This window comes from Mesoplodon bidens (assembly GCF_964165515.1).
Source record: "Mesoplodon bidens genome assembly, chromosome: 6".
NCBI classification, from domain to species: Eukaryota; Metazoa; Chordata; class Mammalia; order Artiodactyla; family Ziphiidae; genus Mesoplodon; species Mesoplodon bidens.
Window position 1 is genome coordinate 51,427,600 of NC_138162.1, and position 21,997 is coordinate 51,449,596.

Below are 21,997 nucleotides of genomic sequence, written 5' to 3' on the forward strand. Positions count from 1 at the left end.
AAATACCTTCAGTAATTTTCTACTAGGTTTGGGGTCATAGTCTAAGTTCTTAACCAGGCATTCAAGTCTGAAATGATCTGACCATTGAAGAACTTGCCAGTCTGATCTCTGGTCACATTCCTCACCCACATTCTCCACTCCAGACTACCTGAAGCTCTCAGAACTTACCGAACCTGCTTATGACACCTGAGTTTGCTCACCGTGGAATGACCTCTCTCTTACATAGTTTGTCTGGCAAACAATTTCTAGTCCTCTGAGCCTATATGGGAGCATCAGCTCCCTCTCCAAGTGTTTCTGGCCTTTGGAAGTTGAATTAGATCCCTCTGTGCATACCACCTGTGCATCGCTATGAAAGCCCTGATTACCCTGCAACATAATTAACAGTGATTCTTGTCTGTCTCCCAAATTGAGAGCTTGTTCCTTGAGCATAAGACCTTGTTCATTTCTGTAACTTTAATGCCAGCCGCAGGGTCTGGCACATGATAGGAACTCAAGGTCTAACTTTTAGATGACTAAAGTAACAAATGAATGAATGTTCTATGAAAAATTTCCTGAAGCCGGGGCTTCCCTGGTGGCGCAGTGGTTGAGAGTCCGCCTGCCAATGCAGGCGACGCGGGTTCGTGCCCCAGTCCGGGAGGATCTCACATGCCACGGAGCGCCTGGGCCCGTGAGCCATGGCCGCTGATCCTGCGCATCCAGAGCCTGCGCTCTGCAAGGGGAGAGGCCACAACAGTGAGAGTCCCGCTTACCGGAAAAAAAAAAAAAATCATTACAGTTAAGATAGCGAATGAACCAGAATTTGCAGGGCATTTGGATCGACGTTTGGTGTCTGATTAGTTTTTTAGGAGATACCTTGTGCTCATCCAAAAGAATATACGGTATTGTAAATGCTTTGAAAACCAAAAAGGTCTGTTCTCATCTTTCAATCGGCAATATTAATTGTTCTTTAAAATCTAGGAACCAAAAATATACATTACCTCATGAAAACATAACTCTTAATTTTCAAAGAAAATCTGATAGTGGTTTATGAAAAAAAAAAAAACACCTCAAAACTGTTGTAGGACCAAAGATAAAGACATCAGACTGAGTCACAAAGCTTTTGGGAATTCATCCCCAGCATTGTGATCTCCATTGGGCAGTGCCATCCTAATGTCCCTGCTACTTACAGGACCTGCTGGGCAAAGAAAGGAAACTCTGAGACACAGTAGATCACTGGGTAAATCATGTCATTTTTCCAATGATTTTTACTTCTTTCTGCTTTGCACTTTCAGCTTCAAATATTATTTCTTTTTTGCATCTTTCCACCAAGTGTAACTCTTGATAGATAAAACGGTTGCCAGCATGTGACTCTGGAGGCCATTAAAAGTCTCTAGAGTACATATACCACGTCTTTCACCTGGACGTGTCAATAGCTCATGTCTATGAAAGACAAGAAGACAAGGAAAAGGGGATGAAAATAAATAAGGCAAGACAGCATATTTCTGACTATGACAATATTCAATATTGGGAAAAGCCGGACTCAGCAATGCCTAACTATTAATAAAGCTACTTGACAATAACGAAATATTTTGAGCAATTCCAAAATTTGGGGCATAAATGGTTAGGGACATTTCAAGGGCATACATGAATTAGACAAACCTCTCATGGGAATTTTGCTTGCACACAGCAGACAACATCTTGAGCTATTTGGGATAAGACACACAGAGCCAGGTACCTCAAATTCCCTTAGGAAATGGATTATTGAAGACCACAGTACCCATGGAAGAGATTCCAAAACCCTAACTTCTCTTCCTACAATTCAGGTCCCCAAAGGATTGTCAAAGTTGTATTGGGATAAGAAACTTCTGCCATTTTAAAAGGGGCCCTAACAGAGGGAGACATGTTGACATGGCGGGGACATTCTGGGGGAGCAAGCTCCCCAAGGACATGGAAAGCTCCAGAAAAATTTTGACTAGCAATTCTTTTAGTCCCTAAAATGACGAGAGCAAGGCAGTAGTGAGACAATCCAGACATTTTTCTCCAAAATCAAGTCTGAGGGTTGCATAGCAGAGTTAAAGGATTACTTACCAATTGTTCCAGCCCTGCCTGAATCTGTGTCAACTCTGGTAACGGGTTCGTTTTTCCATCCTTCCTTGCCAACAAGATACCTATTCTGTTTGTAGGCTCAGTAGAAATCTTCCTAGAAGTGGGGTTGCCTGTACTTCATACGGAACTTTATTGACTCCTGTATGAAGCAATTTAACTGAAATTGCCAACTTCGTGGGGAGAACAATGGTCCTTCAGTCACAATGGTTCCCAAATACACTCTTGCTGACATACCTCCAGATGGACACATTGTAGACTGAGATATATACTAGATCAGGCCTGAAAATCCTTGATTTGTAGCCCCAAATCTTTAGGGCCAAAACTCTGTTTTGAGTAGTTAACATGCATGTGTTTCCAGTTTGCAAGGACATTGATGTTACAACTCTTTCACGTCACCACCCTGACCAGCAACCAACTTGTCCTGAAGTGACCGTATCACTTCAAGGCCTGTTCAGGGAGCCGTGGGAAGCCAATGCCTCTCATTCGATAGATGTTCCGTACTGTCAAAGGAAGCCTGTGGCCCCACGCTCCCAGTTTTTCCTCACTCTTGCAAATTATAGGCATATTAATCCCACCTCAGGCGACCCATTATCACACAAACATCATTCTTCAAAGCCTTCTTCCTTCCCCTCCTTTAAGGTATCTCAGGAAAATGTCAACATCTTTCTCTTTTTTTGTTTGTTTTGATATTCTTGTCTCCTTTTCTTCTATTTTTTAGCTTAAAAAATGCATAATCTCAAATGCTGAGTCAATATATTTATATGCTGATAATCCATTATGCCTTTTTGTAGATAAACTCGTCAATGAAAACACGACATTACCACCTCCTGAAACAGTCAGCAATGAAGCAGAAGGTAAAGAACCTATTGAAAAAACTATTCACAGTATTAAAGTTACAACACTGTAGTCAGACCTGGAGCATATCATTATATGACTTAAAAATTTTACTTTCATTAATCTGAGTATTTCGTAAAGTAATAACATGCTTAAAGAGTTTGTACTACTACAATTTAAAGCCACTCTAAAATCTTTTAAATGGTAAAAAAAAAATCTAAGACTCAATTTTCAGATTTACTTGACAAGTGATAGGAAGTGAGCTCTTTTTAAAATACAACTTTATTTTAGTAAAATGTATTACATTTATATTTATATTAAATACATATTTATCTAAAATATCATGTGTGTATAAATATATATTTATATAAATATATTTAATACATTTTAATATAATTTTAAAATAATGATATAACAATCACATGCTTGAGAAATAAACTTGCCTCTGCTTAGAGTCAATTGCTGGTGTTTCCTAAGATTATCAGTGGGGGAACGTACAGAGTGAGAGTTTACAAAATCAAAATTATCCTTTTACTTTTTCTGACAAGAGTATTGTTCCTTATAAAATACTTGTGAAAACATAACAACCCAGGATGGCTCTCCTCGAAGGTCTTGAAAGAGGAGTGGTCTAATTGAAGACAGTGGACTGTCATTACATGAAACCCTATGTTCTCCAGTTCATGCAATCCAAGTATGCTTCTCATATGATTACTCTAATATTATTCACTTTCTTGATATATTTAAATATAGAAATCTGATCATCCTGGTTGGCCCCTTCTTAAATACCTTCAGTAATTTTCTACTAGGTTTGGGGTCATAGTCTAAGTTCTTAACCAGGCATTCAAGTCTGAAATGATCTGACCATTGAAGAACTTGCCAGTCTCATCTCTGGTCACATTCCTCACCCACATTCTCCACTCCAGACTACCTGAAGCTCTCAGAACTTACCGAACCTGCTTATGACACCTGAGTTTGCTCACCGTGGAATGACCTCTCTCTTACATAGTTTGTCTGGCAAACAATTTCTAGTCCTCTGAGCCTATATGGGAGCATCAGCTCCCTCTCAAAGTGTTTCTGGCCTTTGGAAGTTGAATTAGATCCCTTTGTGCATACCACCTGTGCATCGCTATGAAAGCCCTCATTACCCTGCAACATAATTAACAGTGATTCTTGTCTGTCTCCCAAATTGAGAGCGTGTTCCTTGAGCATAAGACCTTGTTCATTTCTGTAACTTTAATGCCAACCACAGGGTCTGGCACATGATAGGAACTCAAGGTCTAACTTTTAGATGACTAAAGTAACAAATGAATGAATGTTCTATCAAAAATTTCCTGAAGCTGGGGCTTCCCTGGTGGCGCAGTGGTTGAGAGTCCACCTGCCAATGCAGGTGACGCGGGTTCGTGCCCCGGTCCGGGAGGATCTCACATGCCACGGAGCGCCTGGGCCCGTGAGCCATGGCCGCTGATCCTGCGCATCCAGAGCCTGCGCTCTGCAAGGGGAGAGGCCACAACAGTGAGAGTCCCGCTTACCGGAAAAAAAAAAAAAAATCATTACACTTAAGATAGCGAATGAACCAGAATTTGCAGGGAATCTGGATCGAAGTTTGGTGTCTGATTAGTTTTTTAGGAGATACCTTGTGCTCATCCAAAAGAATATACGGTATTGTAAATGCTTTGAAAACCAAAAAGGTCTGTTCTCATCTTTCAATCGGCAATATTAATTGTTCTTTAAAATCTAGGAACCAAAAATATACATTACCTCATGAAAACATAACTCTTAATTTTCAAAGAAAATCTGATAGTGGTTTATGAAAAAAAAAAAACACCTCAAAACTGTTGTAGGACCACAGATAAAGACATCAGACTGAGTCACAAAGCTTTTGGGAATTCATCCCCAGCATTGTGATCTCCATTGGGCAGTGCCATCCTAATGTCCCTGCTACTTACAGGACCTGCTGGGCAAAGAAAGGAAACTCTGAGACACAGTAGATCACTGGGTAAATCATGTCATTTTTCCAATGATTTTTACTTCTTTCTGCTTTGCACTTTCAGCTTCAAATATTATTTCTTTTTTGCATCTTTCCACCAAGTGTAACTCTTGATAGATAAAACGGTTGCCAGCATGTGACTCTGGAGGCCATTAAAAGTCTCTAGAGTACATATACCACGTCTTTCACCTGGACGTGTCAATAGCTCATGTCTATGAAAGACAAGAAGACAAGGAAAAGGGGATGAAAATAAATAAGGCAAGACAGCATATTTCTGACTATGACAATATTCAATATTGGGAAAAGCCAGACTCAGCAATGCCTAACTATTAATAAAGCTACTTGACAGTAACGAAATATTTTGAGCAATTCCAAAATTTGGGGCATAAATGGATAGGGACATTTCAAGGGCATACATGAATTAGACAAACCTCTCATGGGAATTTTGCTTGCACACAGCAGACAACATCTTGAGCTATTTGGGATAAGACACACAGAGCCAGGTACCTCAAATTCCCTTAGGAAATGGATTATTGAAGACCACAGTACCCATGGAAGAGATTCCAAAACCCTAACTTCTCTTCCTACAATTCAGGTCCCCAAAGGATTGTCAAAGTTGTATTGGGATAAGAAACTTCTGCCATTTTAAAAGGGGCCCTAACAGAGGGAGACATGTTGACATGGTGGGGACATTCTGGGGGAGCAAGCTCCCCAAGGAGATGGAAAGCTCCAGAAAAATTTTGACTAGCAATTCTTTTAGTCCCTAAAACGACGAGAGCAAGGCAGTAGTGAGACAATCCAGACATTTTTCTCCAAAATCAAGTCTGAGGGTTGCATAGCAGAGTTAAAGGATTACTTACCAATTGTTCCAGCCCTGCCTGAATCTGTGTCAACTCTGGTAACGGGTTCGTTTTTCCATCCTTCCTTGCCAACAAGATACCTATTCTGTTTGTAGGCTCAGTAGAAATCTTCCTAGAAGTGGGGTTGCCTGTACTTCATACGGAACTTTATTGACTCCTGTATGAAGCAATTTAACTGAAATTGCCAACTTCGTGGGGAGAACAATGGTCCTTCAGTCACAATGGTTCCCAAATACACTCTTGCTGACATACCTCCAGATGGACACATTGTAGACTGAGATATATACTAGATCAGGCCTGAAAATCCTTGATTTGTAGCCCCGAATCTTTAGGGCCAAAACTCTGTTTTGAGTAGTTAACATGCATGTGTTTCCAGTTTGCAAGGACATTGATGTTACAACTCTTTCACGTCACCACCCTGACCAGCAACCAACTTGTCCTGAAGTGACCGTATCACTTCAAGGCCTGTTCAGGGAGCCGTGGGAAGCCAATGCCTCTCATTCGATAGATGTTCCGTACTGTCAAAGTAAGCCTGTGGCCCCACGCTCCCAGTTTTTCCTCACTCTTGCAAATTATAGGCATATTAATCCCACCTCAGGCGACCCATTATCACACAAACATCATTCTTCAAAGCCTTCTTCCTTCCCCTCCTTTAAGGTATCTCAGGAAAATGTCAACATCTTTCTCTTTTTTTGTTTGTTTTGATATTCTTGTCTCCTTTTCTTCTATTTTTTAGCTTAAAAAATGCTTAATCACAAATGTTGAGTCAATAGATTTATATGCTGATAATCCATTATGCCTTTTCGTAGATAAACTCGTCAATGAATACACGACATTACCACCTCCTGAAACAGTCAGCAATGAAGAAGAAGGTAAAGAACCTATTGAAAAAACTATTCACAGTATTAAAGTTACAACACTGTAGTCAGACCTGGAGCATATCATTATATGACTTAAAAATTTTACTTTCATTAATCTGAGTATTTCGTAAAGTAATAACATGCTTAAAGAATTTCTACTACTACAATTTAAAGCCACTCTAAAATCTTTTAAATGGTAAAAAAAAAATCTAAGACTCAATTTTCAGATTTACTTGACAAGTGATAGGAAGTGAGCTCTTTTTAAAATACAACTTTATTTTAGTAAAATATATTATATTTATATTTATATTAAATATATATTTATCTAAAATATCATGTGTGTATAAATATATATTTATATAAATATATTTAATACATTTTAATATAATTTTAAAATAATGATATAACAATCACATGCTTGAGAAATAAACTTGCCTCTGCTTAGAGTCAATTGTTGGTGTTTCCTAAGATTATCAGTGGGGGAACGTACAGAGTGAGAGTTTACAAAATCAAAATTATCCTTTTACTTTTTCTGACAAGAGTATTGTTCCTTATAAAATACTTGTGAAAACATAACAACCCAGGATGGCTCTCCTCGAAGGTCTTGAAAGAGGAGTGGTCTAATTGAAGACAGTGGACTGTCATTACATGAAACCCTATGTTCTCCAGTTCATGCAATCCAAGTATGCTTCTCATATGATTACTCTAATATTATTCACTTTCTTGATATATTTAAATATAGAAATCTGATCATCCTGGTTGGCCCCTTCTTAAATACCTTCAGTAATTTTCTACTAGGTTTGGGGTCATAGTCTAAGTTCTTAACCAGGCATTCAAGTCTGAAATGATCTGACCATTGAAGAACTTGCCAGTCTGATCTCTGGTCACATTCCTCACCCACATTCTCCACTCCAGACTACCTGAAGCTCTCAGAACTTACCGAACCTGCTTATGACACCTGAGTTTGCTCACCGTGGAATGACCTCTCTCTTACATAGTTTGTCTGGCAAACAATTTCTAGTCCTCTGAGCCTATATGGGAGCATCAGCTCCCTCTCCAAGTGTTTCTGGCCTTTGGAAGTTGAATTAGATCCCTCTGTGCATACCACCTGTGCATCGCTATGAAAGCCCTGATTACCCTGCAACATAATTAACAGTGATTCTTGTCTGTCTCCCAAATTGAGAGCTTGTTCCTTGAGCATAAGACCTTGTTCATTTCTGTAACTTTAATGCCAGCCGCAGGGTCTGGCACATGATAGGAACTCAAGGTCTAACTTTTAGATGACTAAAGTAACAAATGAATGAATGTTCTATGAAAAATTTCCTGAAGCCGGGGCTTCCCTGGTGGCGCAGTGGTTGAGAGTCCGCCTGCCAATGCAGGCGACGCGGGTTCGTGCCCCAGTCCGGGAGGATCTCACATGCCACGGAGCGCCTGGGCCCGTGAGCCATGGCCGCTGATCCTGCGCATCCAGAGCCTGCGCTCTGCAAGGGGAGAGGCCACAACAGTGAGAGTCCCGCTTACCGGAAAAAAAAAAAAAATCATTACAGTTAAGATAGCGAATGAACCAGAATTTGCAGGGCATTTGGATCGACGTTTGGTGTCTGATTAGTTTTTTAGGAGATACCTTGTGCTCATCCAAAAGAATATACGGTATTGTAAATGCTTTGAAAACCAAAAAGGTCTGTTCTCATCTTTCAATCGGCAATATTAATTGTTCTTTAAAATCTAGGAACCAAAAATATACATTACCTCATGAAAACATAACTCTTAATTTTCAAAGAAAATCTGATAGTGGTTTATGAAAAAAAAAAAAAACACCTCAAAACTGTTGTAGGACCAAAGATAAAGACATCAGACTGAGTCACAAAGCTTTTGGGAATTCATCCCCAGCATTGTGATCTCCATTGGGCAGTGCCATCCTAATGTCCCTGCTACTTACAGGACCTGCTGGGCAAAGAAAGGAAACTCTGAGACACAGTAGATCACTGGGTAAATCATGTCATTTTTCCAATGATTTTTACTTCTTTCTGCTTTGCACTTTCAGCTTCAAATATTATTTCTTTTTTGCATCTTTCCACCAAGTGTAACTATTGATAGATAAAACGGTTGCCAGCATGTGACTCTGGAGGCCATTAAAAGTCTCTAGAGTACATATACCACGTCTTTCACCTGGACGTGTCAATAGCTCATGTCTATGAAAGACAAGAAGACAAGGAAAAGGGGATGAAAATAAATAAGGCAAGACAGCATATTTCTGACTATGACAATATTCAATATTGGGAAAAGCCGGACTCAGCAATGCCTAACTATTAATAAAGCTACTTGACAATAACGAAATATTTTGAGCAATTCCAAAATTTGGGGCATAAATGGTTAGGGACATTTCAAGGGCATACATGAATTAGACAAACCTCTCATGGGAATTTTGCTTGCACACAGCAGACAACATCTTGAGCTATTTGGGATAAGACACACAGAGCCAGGTACCTCAAATTCCCTTAGGAAATGGATTATTGAAGACCACAGTACCCATGGAAGAGATTCCAAAACCCTAACTTCTCTTCCTACAATTCAGGTCCCCAAAGGATTGTCAAAGTTGTATTGGGATAAGAAACTTCTGCCATTTTAAAAGGGGCCCTAACAGAGGGAGACATGTTGACATGGCGGGGACATTCTGGGGGAGCAAGCTCCCCAAGGACATGGAAAGCTCCAGAAAAATTTTGACTAGCAATTCTTTTAGTCCCTAAAATGACGAGAGCAAGGCAGTAGTGAGACAATCCAGACATTTTTCTCCAAAATCAAGTCTGAGGGTTGCATAGCAGAGTTAAAGGATTACTTACCAATTGTTCCAGCCCTGCCTGAATCTGTGTCAACTCTGGTAACGGGTTCGTTTTTCCATCCTTCCTTGCCAACAAGATACCTATTCTGTTTGTAGGCTCAGTAGAAATCTTCCTAGAAGTGGGGTTGCCTGTACTTCATACGGAACTTTATTGACTCCTGTATGAAGCAATTTAACTGAAATTGCCAACTTCGTGGGGAGAACAATGGTCCTTCAGTCACAATGGTTCCCAAATACACTCTTGCTGACATACCTCCAGATGGACACATTGTAGACTGAGATATATACTAAATCAGGCCTGAAAATCCTTGATTTGTAGCCCCAAATCTTTAGGGCCAAAACTCTGTTTTGAGTAGTTAACATGCATGTGTTTCCAGTTTGCAAGGACATTGATGTTACAACTCTTTCACGTCACCACCCTGACCAGCAACCAACTTGTCCTGAGTGACCGTATCACTTCAAGGCCTGTTCAGGGAGCCGTGGGAAGCCAATGCCTCTCATTCGATAGATGTTCCGTACTGTCAAAGGAAGCCTGTGGCCCCACGCTCCCAGTTTTTCCTCACACTTGCAAATTATAGGCATATTAATCCCACCTCAGGCGACCCATTATCACACAAACATCATTCTTCAAAGCCTTCTTCCTTCCCCTCCTTTAAGGTATCTCAGGAAAATGTCAACATCTTTCTCTTTTTTTGTTTGTTTTGATATTCTTGTCTCCTTTTCTTCTATTTTTTAGCTTAAAAAATGCTTAATCACAAATGTTGAGTCAATAGATTTATATGCTGATAATCCATTATGCCTTTTCGTAGATAAACTCGTCAATGAATACACGACATTACCACCTCCTGAAACAGTCAGCAATGAAGAAGAAGGTAAAGAACCTACTGAAAAAACTATTCACACTATTAAAGTTACAACACTGTAGTCAGACCTGGAGCATATCATTATATGACTTAAAAATTTTACTTTCATTAATCTGAGTATTTCGTAAAGTAATAACATGCTTAAAGAGTTTGTACTACTACAATTTAAAGCCACTCTAAAATCTTTTAAATGGTAAAAAAAAAATCTAAGACTCAATTTTCAGATTTACTTGACAAGTGATAGGAAGTGAGCTCTTTTTAAAATACAACTTTATTTTAGTAAAATGTATTACATTTATATTTATATTAAATATATATTTATCTAAAATATCACGTGTGTATAAATATATATTTATATAAATATATTTAATACATTTTAATATAATTTTAAAATAATGATATAACAATCACATGCTTGAGAAATAAACTTGCCTCTGCTTAGAGTCAATTGCTGGTGTTTCCTAAGATTATCAGTGGGGGAAAGTTCAGAGTGAGAGTTTACAAAATCAAAATTATCCTTTTACTTTTTCTGACAAGAGTATTGTTCCTTATAAAATACTTGTGAAAACATAACAACCCAGGATGGCTCTCCTCGAAGGTCTTGAAAGAGGAGTGGTCTAATTGAAGACAGTGGACTGTCATTACATGAAACCCTATGTTCTCCAGTTCATGCAATCCAAGTATGTTTCTCATATGATTACTCTAATATTATTCACTTTCTTGATATATTTAAATATAGAAATCTGATCATCCTGGTTGGCCCCTTCTTAAATACCTTCAGTAATTTTCTACTAGGTTTGGGGTCATAGTCTAAGTTCTTAACCAGGCATTCAAGTCTGAAATGATCTGACCATTGAAGAACTTGCCAGTCTCATCTCTGGTCACATTCCTCACCCACATTCTCCACTCCAGACTACCTGAAGCTCTCAGAACTTACCGAACCTGCTTATGACACCTGAGTTTGCTCACCGTGGAATGACCTCTCTCTTACATAGTTTGTCTGGCAAACAATTTCTAGTCCTCTGAGCCTATATGGGAGCATCAGCTCCCTCTCAAAGTGTTTCTGGCCTTTGGAAGTTGAATTAGATCCCTCTGTGCATACCAGCTGTGCATCGCTATGAAAGCCCTCATTACCCTGCAACATAATTAACAGTGATTCTTGTCTGTCTCCCAAATTGAGAGCGTGTTCCTTGAGCATAAGACCTTGTTCATTTCTGTAACTTTAATGCCAACCACAGGGTCTGGCACATGATAGGAACTCAAGGTCTAACTTTTAGATGACTAAAGTAACAAATGAATGAATGTTCTATCAAAAATTTCCTGAAGCTGGGGCTTCCCTGGTGGCGCAGTAATTGAGAGTCCGCCTGCCAATGCAGGTGACGCGGGTTCGTGCCCCGGTCCGGGAGGATCTCACATGCCACGGAGCGCCTGGGCCCGTGAGCCATGGCCGCTGATCCTGCGCATCCAGAGCCTGCGCTCTGCAAGGGGAGAGGCCACAACAGTGAGAGTCCCGCTTACCGGAAAAAAAAAAAAATCATTACACTTAAGATAGCGAATGAACCAGAATTTGCAGGGCATTTGGATCGAAGTTTGGTGTCTGATTAGTTTTTTAGGAGATACCTTGTGCTCATCCAAAAGAATATACGGTATTGTAAATGCTTTGAAAACCAAAAAGGTCTGTTCTCATCTTTCAATCGGCAATATTAATTGTTCTTTAAAATCTAGGAACCAAAAATATACATTACCTCATGAAAACATAACTCTTAATTTTCAAAGAAAATCTGATAGTGGTTTATGAAAAAAAAAAAACACCTCAAAACTGTTGTAGGACCACAGATAAAGACATCAGACTGAGTCACAAAGCTTTTGGGAATTCATCCCCAGCATTGTGATCTCCATTGGGCAGTGCCATCCTAATGTCCCTGCTACTTACAGGACCTGCTGGGCAAAGAAAGGAAACTCTGAGACACAGTAGATCACTGGGTAAATCATGTCATTTTTCCAATGATTTTTACTTCTTTCTGCTTTGCACTTTCAGCTTCAAATATTATTTCTTTTTTGCATCTTTCCACCAAGTGTAACTATTGATAGATAAAACGGTTGCCAGCATGTGACTCTGGAGGCCATTAAAAGTCTCTAGAGTACATATACCACGTCTTTCACCTGGACGTGTCAATAGCTCATGTCTATGAAAGACAAGAAGACAAGGAAAAGGGGATGAAAATAAATAAGGCAAGACAGCATATTTCTGACTATGACAATATTCAATATTGGGAAAAGCCGGACTCAGCAATGCCTAACTATTAATAAAGCTACTTGACAATAACGAAATATTTTGAGCAATTCCAAAATTTGGGGCATAAATGGTTAGGGACATTTCAAGGGCATACATGAATTAGACAAACCTCTCATGGGAATTTTGCTTGCACACAGCAGACAACATCTTGAGCTATTTGGGATAAGACACACAGAGCCAGGTACCTCAAATTCCCTTAGGAAATGGATTATTGAAGACCACAGTACCCATGGAAGAGATTCCAAAACCCTAACTTCTCTTCCTACAATTCAGGTCCCCAAAGGATTGTCAAAGTTGTATTGGGATAAGAAACTTCTGCCATTTTAAAAGGGGCCCTAACAGAGGGAGACATGTTGACATGGCGGGGACATTCTGGGGGAGCAAGCTCCCCAAGGAGATGGAAAGCTCCAGAAAAATTTTGACTAGCAATTCTTTTAGTCCCTAAAACGACGAGAGCAAGGCAGTAGTGAGACAATCCAGACATTTTTCTCCAAAATCAAGTCTGAGGGTTGCATAGCAGAGTTAAAGGATTACTTACCAATTGTTCCAGCCCTGCCTGAATCTGTGTCAACTCTGGTAACGGGTTCGTTTTTCCATCCTTCCTTGCCAACAAGATACCTATTCTGTTTGTAGGCTCAGTAGAAATCTTCCTAGAAGTGGGGTTGCCTGTACTTCATACGGAACTTTATTGACTCCTGTATGAAGCAATTTAACTGAAATTGCCAACTTCGTGGGGAGAACAATGGTCCTTCAGTCACAATGGTTCCCAAATACACTCTTGCTGACATACCTCCAGATGGACACATTGTAGACTGAGATATATACTAGATCAGGCCTGAAAATCCTTGATTTGTAGCCCCAAATCTTTAGGGCCAAAACTCTGTTTTGAGTAGTTAACATGCATGTGTTTCCAGTTTGCAAGGACATTGATGTTACAACTCTTTCACGTCACCACCCTGACCAGCAACCAACTTGTCCTGAAGTGACCGTATCACTTCAAGGCCTGTTCAGGGAGCCGTGGGAAGCCAATGCCTCTCATTCGATAGATGTTCCGTACTGTCAAAGGAAGCCTGTGGCCCCACGCTCCCAGTTTTTCCTCACTCTTGCAAATTATAGGCATATTAATCCCACCTCAGGCGACCCATTATCACACAAACATCATTCTTCAAAGCCTTCTTCTTTCCCCTCCTTTAAGGTATCTCAGGAAAATGTCAACATGTCTCTCTTTGGTTTTTTTTTTTTTTTGACATTTTTGTCTCCTTTTCTTCTACTTTTTTAGCTTAAAAAATGCTTAATCACAAATGTTGAGTCAATATATTTATATGCTGATAATCCATTATGCCTTTTCGTAGATAAACTCGTCAATGAAAACACGACATTACCACCTCCTGAAACAGTCAGCAATGAAGCAGAAGGTAAAGAACCTATTGAAAAAACTATTCACAGTATTAAAGTTACAACACTGTAGTCAGACCTGGAGCATATCATTATATGACTTAAAAATTTTACTTTCATTAATCTGAGTATTTCGTAAAGTAATAATATGCTTAAAGAATGTGTACTACTACAATTTAAAGCCACTCTAAAATCTTTTAAATGGTAAAAAAAAAATCTAAGACTCAATTTTCAGATTTACTTGACAAGTGATAGGAAGTGAGCTCTTTTTAAAATACAACTTTATTTTAGTAAAATGAATTACATTTATATTTATATTAAATATATATTTATCTAAAATATCATGTGTGTATAAATATATATTTATATAAATATATTTAATACATTTTAATATAATTTTAAAATAATGATATAACAATCACATGCTTGAGAAATAAACTTGCCTCTGCTTAGAGTCAATTGCTGGTGTTTCCTAAGATTATCAGTGGGGGAAAGTTCAGAGTGAGAGTTTACAAAATCAAAATTATCCTTTTACTTTTTCTGACAAGAGTATTGTTCCTTATAAAATACTTGTGAAAACATAACAACCCAGGATGGCTCTCCTCGAAGGTCTTGAAAGAGGAGTGGTCTAATTGAAGACAGTGGACTGTCATTACATGAAACCCTATGTTCTCCAGTTCATGCAATCCAAGTATGTTTCTCATATGATTACTCTAATATTATTCACTTTCTTGATATATTTAAATATAGAAATCTGATCATCCTGGTTGGCCCCTTCTTAAATACCTTCAGTAATTTTCTACTAGGTTTGGGGTCATAGTCTAAATTCTTAACCAGGCATTCAAGTCTGAAATGATCTGACCATTGAAGAACTTGCCAGTCTCATCTCTGGTCACATTCTTCACCCGCATTCTCCACTCCAGACTACGTGAAGCTCTCAGAACTTACCGAACCTGCTTGTGACACCTGAGTTTGCTCACCGTGGAATGACCTCTCTCTTACATAGTTTGTCTGGCAAACAATTTCTAGTCCTCTGAGCCTATATGGGAGCATCAGCTCCCTCTCAAAGTGTTTCTGGCCTTTGGAAGTTGAATTAGATCCCTCTGTGCATACCACCTGTGCATCGCTATGAAAGCCCTCATTACCCTGCAACATAATTAACAGTGATTCTTGTCTGTCTCCCAAATTGAGAGCTTGTTCCTTGAGCATAAGACCTTGTTCATTTCTGTAACTTTAATGCCAACCACAGGGTCTGGCACATGATAGGAACTCAAGGTCTAACTTTTAGATGACTAAAGTAACAAATGAATGAATGTTCTATGAAAAATCTCCTGAAGCCGGGGCTTCCCTGGTGGCGCAGTGGTTGAGAGTCCGCCTGTCAATGCAGGCGACGCGGGTTCGTGCCCCAGTCCGGGAGGATCTCACATGCCACGGAGCGCCTGGGCCCGTGAGCCATGGCCGCTGAGCCTGCGCATCCAGAGCCTGCGCTCTGCAAGGGGAGAGGCCACAACAGTGAGAGGCCCGCGTACCGCACCAAAAAAAACCAAATTTACTGACGCCAAATTACCTTATGTTGTTATCATGTTCTATTTTGTTTTCTAAACAGAACCCATCCAGAGTCCACGTGAGACTGCATTTTGGAAAATGTTAGCTGAAGGTACGCTCATAGTAGTTGGGTTGCTGGGAAAATGTTTTGGTTTTCTAAAGTCTTCTGTAAGAAAGCCAAGATCAGTGTAAATTGTTCTAATACTGAGAATTAATAAGTCAACATTTTGCTGCCATCATCACATGTAATAGCAAATGTAAAACAAACCCAGAAAGCTGATCAGTGTCACACATTTTCTGATTCTCTCCCCAAAACTGTTATTTTCCTACAAGTGTTGCAATCTAGTCATTTAATTTATGATTAAAAATGTTAAATTAGGCTCTTGCTCAATATAATCCCTCTTTGTATTTGGAGCAGTATGCACATGGAGAGGCATGAACGAATGCAAATTATATATCAAAATATATGCATGCATAAAAGTAATATATAATCATAAATGTACAGTCATGCATGTATAAATGTAACATGCATAGCATTTGTATGTATGCATGTATAAATGTAACATGCATATCATCTATGTATGCAGACATGTATAAATATAATTCATGTATCACACACATACAAGCATGTGTTATAAATGTGAAATACATACCATATTCAATGGATCCTAACTTGCAGATTCTGTATTTGTGAATTTACCTGTATCTAAAATTTATCTGGAACCCTCCACTTGCAGAACTTTCACAGTCATTTGTGGACACACACAGAGTAGCAAAAAAAATTTAATTGCTTGATGGTCTTGTTCCTAGCTGAGGTATAACAAAGGACTCCTTTTTTCAGCTCTCATGCTTTAAACAAGTTCCTTTTTTTGTGGTCTACTTAGTGCTAGATGTTTCGCACTTTTGTGCTTTCTGTTGGCAATTTTGCTATTTTAAATGCCCCCCAAGTATAGTAGTACAATGCTGTTTAATGTTCCTAAACACAAGAAGGCTGTGGTGTACCTCAGGAGAAAAATGTGTGTATTATATAAGCTTCATGTAGGTGTGAGTTATAATGCTGTTGATTGTGAGCTCAGTGTTGATGAATCAGCAGTATATACTAAATAAAGTGTCTCTAAACAGAAACACACACATAAAACAAGGTTAGATATTCATTGGTTGATGAAAATGTAGTGACCAGAGGCTCATAGGAACCTAAGCCTGTATTTCCCTTAGGAACAATGATGGTTCAGTATTCATTGATTCAGTGCTCACATAGCTTAACTGCCATGACTACCATGAACAATGAGAATAAGCTGTATACACACACAAAAGTAAGTGAATTTTGTTTACCATAACACCAATTTATTGTTTAAACAGCTATACAGGCAGACACCAATGAGGACAACCAACGAGATGAAGCTTTTCAGCCAATTCCAAGTAAGAACAAAATACTTCAATTAAAGGGATACATAAATACTTTCACACATTGTAGTGTCTACATGGTGATACTGTTTTCCTCAGTAAGGTATAGAATATGTAAGAAGGTAGCATGGTGGCTGACATCATACCAGAGAGGACATTTACAGTTGTAGGAAAGTTATGTTTCCTAAACAGTGTTCTTCAGTGACCACATTACAGATGACTATTTCCATCTCCCTGTTTTGTAACTTATATTCCTGAAACAGTAAACCAAATGAAGGAGTAGTCAAGTGAACAATATTTAGGATGCAGTTGTCTTAAATTGACAGACATTTTTAGAGCGGTTTTAAGCTTATAGAAAAATTGAGTAGAAAGTACAGAGTTCTCATATATTCCCCCTGCTCAGTTTCCCCTGGTATTAATATCTTCCATTCGTGTGGTGCATTTTTTTAACAATTTATGAGCCAATATTGATACATTGCTATTAACTAAACTTCATAGTTTACATTAGGGTCCACCCTTTGTGTTGTACAATTCTACGGGATTTTGACAAATGCATAATGTCTTGTGTCCACCATTACAATCATACCGAGTAGCTTCATTGACCTAAAAATCCCCTACAACCTACTTAGCCATCCCTCCCTTGCCCAACCCTTGGCAACTACTGATCTTTTCACTGTCTCTATAGTTTTGCCTTTTCCAGAAGGTCAAATCATTGGAAATATACAGTATGTATCCTTTTCAGATTGGCTTCTTTTGCTTAGTAGTATGCATTTAAGATTAAACATAGAAATCTGATGATCGTGGTTGGCCCCTTCTTAAATACCTTCAGTAATTTTCTACTAGGTTTGGGGTCATAGTCTAAGTTCTTAACCAGGCATTCAAGTCTGAAATGATCTGACCATTGAAGAACTTGCCAGTCTCATCTCTGGTCACATTCCTCACCGACATTCTCCACTCCAGACTACCTGAAGCTCTCAGAACTTACCGAACCTGCTTATGACACCTGAGTTTGCTCACCGTGGAATGACCTCTCTCCTACATAGTTTGTCTGGCAAACAATTTCTAGTCCTCTGAGCCTATATGGGAGCATCAGCTCCCTCTCCAAGTGTTTCTGGCCTTTGGAAGTTGAATTAGATCCCTCTGTGCATACCACCTGTGCATCGCTATGAAAGCCCTCATTACCCTGCAACATAATTAACAGTGATTCTTGTCTGTCTCCCAAATTGAGAGCGTGTTCCTTGAGCATAAGACCTTGTTCATTTCTGTAACTTTAATGCCAACCACAGGGTCTGGCACATGATAGGAACTCAAGGTCTAACTTTTAGATGACTAAAGTAACAAATGAATGAATGTTCTATCAAAAATTTCCTGAAGCTGGGGCTTCCCTGGTGGCGCAGTGGTTGAGAGTCCGCCTGCCAATGCAGGTGACGCGGGTTCGTGCCCCAGTCCGGGAGGATCTCACATGCTACGGAGCGCCTGGGCCCGTGAGCCATGGCCGCTGATCCTGCGCATCCAGAGCCTGCGCTCTGCAACGGGAGAGGCCACAACAGTGAGAGGCCCGCTTACCGGAAAAAAAAAAAAAATCATTACACTTAAGATAGCGAATGAACCAGAATTTGCAGGGCATTTGGATCGACGTTTGGTGTCTGATTAGTTTTTTAGGAGATACCTTGTGCTCATCCAAAAGAATATACGGTATTGTAAATGCTTTGAAAACCACAAAGGTCTGTTCTCATCTTTCAATCGGCAATATTAATTGTTCTTTAAAATCTAGGAACCAAAAATATACATTACCTCATGAAAACATAACTCTTAATTTTCAAAGAAAATCTGATAGTGGTTTATGAAAAAAAAAACACCTCAAAACTGTTGTAGGACCAAAGATAAAGACATCAGACTGAGTCACAAAGCTTTTGGGAATTCATCCCCAGCATTGTGATCTCCATTGGGCAGTGCCATCCTAATGTCCCTGCTACTTACAGGACCTGCTGGGCAAAGAAAGGAAACTCTGAGACACAGTAGATCACTGGGTAAATCATGTCATTTTTCCAATGATTTTTACTTCTTTCTGCTTTGCACTTTCAGCTTCAAATATTATTTCTTTTTTGCATCTTTCCACCAAGTGTAACTATTGATAGATAAAACGGTTGCCAGCATGTGACTCTGGAGGCCATTAAAAGTCTCTAGAGTACATATACCACGTCTTTCACCTGGACGTGTCAATAGCTCATGTCTATGAAAGACAAGAAGACAAGGAAAAGGGGATGAAAATAAATAAGGCCAGACAGCATATTTCTGACTATGACAATATTCAATATTGGGAAAAGCCAGACTCAGCAATGCCTAACTATTAATGAAGCTACTTGACAATAACGAAATATTTTGAGCAATTCCAAAATTTGGGGCATAAATGGATAGGGACATTTCAAGGGCATACATGAATTAGACAAACCTCTCATGGGAATTTTGCTTGCACACAGCAGACAACATCTTGAGCTATTTGGGATAAGACACACAGAGCCAGGTACCTCAAATTCCCTTAGGAAATGGATTATTGAAGACCACAGTACCCATGGAAGAGATTCCAAAACCCTAACTTCTCTTCCTACAATTCAGGTCCCCAAAGGATTGTCAAAGTTGTATTGGGATAAGAAACTTCTGCCATTTTAAAAGGGGCCCTAACAGAGGGAGACATGTTGACATGGCGGGGACATTCTGGGGGAGCAAGCTCCTCAAGGAGATGGAAAGCTCCAGAAAAATTTAGACTAACAATTCTTTTAGTCCCTAAAACGACGAGAGCAAGGCAGTAGTGAGACAATCCAGACATTTTTCTCCAAAATCAAGTCTGAGGGTTGCATAGCAGAGTTAAAGGATTACTTACCAATTGTTCCAGCCCTGCCTGAATCTGTGTCAACTCTGGTAACGGGTTCGTTTTTCCATCCTTCCTTGCCAACAAGATACCTATTCTGTTTGTAGGCTCAGTAGAAATCTTCCTAGAAGTGGGGTTGCCTGTACTTCATACGGAACTTTATTGACTCCTGTATGAAGCAATTTAACTGAAATTGCCAACTTCGTGGGGAGAACAATGGTCCTTCAGTCACAATGGTTCCCAAATACACTCTTGCTGACATACCTCCAGATGGACACATTGTAGACTGAGATATATACTAGATCAGGCCTGAAAATCCTTGATTTGTAGCCCCAAATCTTTAGGGCCAAAACTCTGTTTTGAGTAGTTAACATGCATGTGTTTCCAGTTTGCAAGGACATTGATGTTACAACTCTTTCACGTCACCACCCTGACCAGCAACCAACTTGTCCTGAAGTGACCGTATCACTTCAAGGCCTGTTCAGGGAGCCGTGGGAAGCCAATGCCTCTCATTCGATAGATGTTCCGTACTGTCAAAGGAAGCCTGTGGCCCCACGCTCCCAGTTTTTCCTCACTCTTGCAAATTATAGGCATATTAATCCCACCTCAGGCGACCCATTTTCACACAAACATTCTTCAAAGCCTTCTTCTTTCCCGTCCTTTAAGGTATCTCAGGAAAATGTCAACATCTTTCTCTTTTTTTGTTTGTTTGTTTTGATATTCTTGTCTCCTTTTCTTCTATTTTTTAGCTTAAAAAATGCTTAATCACAAATGTTGAGTCAATATATTTATATGCTGATAATCCATTATGCCTTTTCGTAGATAAACTCGTCAATGAAAACACGACATTACCACCTCCTGAAACAGTCAGCAATGAAGAAGAAGGTAAAGAACCTATTGAAAAAACTATTCACAGTATTAAAGTTACAACACTGTAGTCAGACCTGGAGCATATCATTATATGACTTAAAAATTTTACTTTCATTAATCTGAGTATTTCGTAAAGTAATAACATGCTTAAAGAATTTGTACTACTATAATTTAAAGCCACTCTAAAATCTTTTAAATGGTAAAAAAAAAATCTAAGACTCAATTTTCAGATTTACTTGACAAGTGATAGGAAGTGAGCTCTTTTTAAAATACAACTTTATTTTAGTAAAATGTATTACATTTATATTTATATTAAATATATATTTATCTAAAATATCATGTGTGTATAAATATATATTTATATAAATATATTTAATACATTTTAATATAATTTTAAAATAATGATATAACAATCACATGCTTGAGAAATAAACTTGCCTCTGCTTAGAGTCAATTGCTGGTGTTTCCTAAGATTATCAGTGGGGGAAAGTTCAGAGTGAGAGTTTACAAAATCAAAATTATCCTTTTACTTTTTCTGACAAGAGTATTGTTCCTTATAAAATACTTGTGAAAACATAACAAACCAGGATGGCTCTCCTCGAAGGTCTTGAAAGAGGAGTGGTCTAATTGAAGACAGTGGACTGTCATTACATGAAACCCTATGTTCTCCAGTTCATGCAATCCAAGTATGTTTCTCATATGATTACTCTAATATTATTCACTTTCTTGATATATTTAAATATAGAAATCTGATCATCCTGGTTGGCCCCTTCTTAAATACCTTCAGTAATTTTCTACTAGGTTTGGGGTCATAGTCTAAGTTCTTAACCAGACATTCAAGTCTGAAATGATCTGACCATTGAAGAACTTGCCAGTCTCATCTCTGGTCACATTCCTCACCCGCATTCTCAACTCCAGACTACCTGAAGCTCTCAGAACTTACCGAACCTGCTTATGACACCTGAGTTTGCTCACCGTGGAATGACCTCTCTCTTACATAGTTTGTCTGGCAAAGAATTTCTAGTCCTCTGAGCCTATATGGGAGCATCAGCTCCCTCTCAAAGTGTTTCTGGCCTTTGGAAGTTGAATTAGATCCCTCTGTGCATACCACCTGTGCATCGCTATGAAAGCCCTCATTACCCTGCAACATAATTAACAGTGATTCTTGTCTGTCTCCCAAATTGAGAGCGTGTTCCTTGAGCATAAGACCTTGTTCATTTCTGTAACTTTAATGCCAACCGCAGGGTCTGGCACATGATTGGAACTCAAGGTCTAACTTTTAGATGACTA